Source organism: Sceloporus undulatus, chromosome 8 (assembly GCF_019175285.1).
Source record: "Sceloporus undulatus isolate JIND9_A2432 ecotype Alabama chromosome 8, SceUnd_v1.1, whole genome shotgun sequence".
Classification (NCBI taxonomy): Eukaryota; Metazoa; Chordata; class Lepidosauria; order Squamata; family Phrynosomatidae; genus Sceloporus; species Sceloporus undulatus.
This window is the reverse complement of record NC_056529.1, coordinates 17,420,242-17,422,672: the sequence shown is the minus strand read 5'-3', so window position 1 is coordinate 17,422,672 and position 2,431 is coordinate 17,420,242.

The window sequence follows — 2,431 nt, the reverse complement described above, 5'->3', positions numbered from 1 at the left end:
TACTGCTATTAGAAAACTAATAATGTGTCCTGGCATGAAAGTACGGTATAAGTTATTCAAGAATTTGCATCCTAACTCTTTGGGACATCTTTTTGGAGCTCATCAATGAAATCTCACATCTCAGGTCAGTCGATACTCGGTTGATACTTTTATGTACATGATTCCTGGGATCAGGAACGTAGCCAGCATTTTGGGAAGGGGAGGCTTGGGCGTAGTGGTAGCGTGCAACCATTCATTATATTCCAGTGCCGCTTGTCGAAGGGGGGGGGGTCACTGCTGGGATGTTGAGCTTTTGTATGCTAATACTACATTCCTCAACTGTCCTGGCAAAGCTAAGAAAGTCCCAAATAACCCTCCATCATCCCATGTTTTCACCTGCCTTTAAAACATCCCAGGTGTCTTTCTTTCCTTCGCCCACCTCTCATCTCTTTCTCCTCAGCTTACTTTAGTTGATGGAAACTGAGTTCAAAGTGCAAAAGCAATTTGCTCTCAATTCATTCAGCAGTGGGGAGAGGAAAGGAGGCGGCAGAATCTGGAATGACCTTCCGGATGAGATTCGCAATTTAACATCTTTGGAGGCCTTTAAGAAGGCAATAAAAAACGGATCCCTTCCGGCAGGCCTTCCCAAATTGATCTCCTGAGAATTTTCACTCTTCATCTGTTTAGCTGTACTCACCAGACTTTGATCTCGATCTGTTTTATTAACCATTTTATTGGGAATTTTTTAAATGGTATTTTAGAGTGGGAGGGAGATTGGGGAATTAAGATCAAATATGTCCTGTTATGCTTTTATCTATTGGTATTCATCTTTGATTTTATTGTTCTTGTATGTTGTTACCCGCCTCAATCCAATACAGGGAGAGGCGGGATACAAAAAATATTATTATTGTTGTTGTTGTTGTCCTTCCCATTAGGTTCAGGCAAAAGCAAACAGTTGCAACCTTTCCTAGCTTGTGTGTCCTTCCTCATTACAGTGAGCCCTTCCCTTACATGGGGGATCCATTCCGGATCCCCCCTGTGTAAAAAGAATTCTGCGTATGCTTGAGCCCAATTCAAAAGAATGGGACTTGTGCCCACAGTGCGGCACATGCACCATTACCCTTTCCGGGGCACGCCAAGCCTTCTTCTGGTGCAACTTTCAGCGTATGCTGAAATCCATGTAAGTCATGCCTGTGTATAATGCAGGCACACTGTACTAACTTCTGCCATCTTGACCATACTATGATGTCTTTTGGCCACCTGTCTCCTAGTCTTCATCTATGAACTGTTGGAGAGTATGTAGGACTTACAACTTCGAGTTGAGCCTAGCGGCTCACCACCTATCATTGTAATGTTTTCACAATATTGCAGGCATTTTGCTGATCTTTCTACCTATCAGAGAGGAAACAGATGTATTAGTTGGATGCCTTAAAAACACAAATCATTTAAGGAACGGAGCATGACCAGAAATGAGAGTTATTTTTGTTCTTTATTTATACCACTGACATTTCACATACGTTATTTTATTTTCCCTTTACAAAGAATCCTCTGTGTGAAGACAAACATTCCATCAGGTTGTATGGTGAAAACATTGCCCAATGCTTTCCAACTAAAAAAGTAGAGAGGGAAAGAGAGGAAGAGAAGAAACTATCTTGATATAACACAGAACAGGAAAAAAAGTTAAACTTTCAGACATGGCATTTATGTATAACACATTAACTTCAAACAAATTGGGGTTGTTGTGTGTTTTTTTTAAAATGATGTTGTGATGGGTAACAAAGTGCATGAAACAGATTGCTATCTTTAAGTAAAGGAATTCAAATAATGAAGAGAGATAGTTAAAAAGAATACTTTTCATACATGCTTCTTCCCATGCTTTATTATGTCCAGACACTTATGGCAAAAGACTCGGGCAACCTGTGCCTCTTTTGTCAGTCTTTCCATGTTAATGTGCAAAGATGAAACAGGAACAAGGGACACAATCCTCAAAAAAATGACCAAGCTAGTGCTAATCTCTTTCAGGGAAAGAATGCAGGATGCTTCATTTTTAGCTCAACAGAACAAAAGCTGATAAAGACTCACTTGAAACTCAGGCCAGGACTGTATTGGGACATTTTGTAGTTGTTAACTGCTCTCAAGTTGACCCTGACTCATGGCAACGTTGTGGATGGGACATCTCCAAGACCTCCTATCCTCCACTACTCTGCTTAGGTCTTGCAAATCCATGCTTGTGACCTCTCTGATTGACTCTGTCCATCTAGTATGGTCTTCCTCTATTTCTACTATCATCTACCATTCCTAGCATTACTATCTTTTCTAATGTGTATGCCTTCTCATGATGTGTCCAAAGTATGACAGACTCAACTTGATCATCTTGGCATCCAGGGAGATTTCAAGCTTGGTCTGTTCAAGGAGCCATTTGTCTTTTTGGCTGTCCATGGTATCCTCTGCA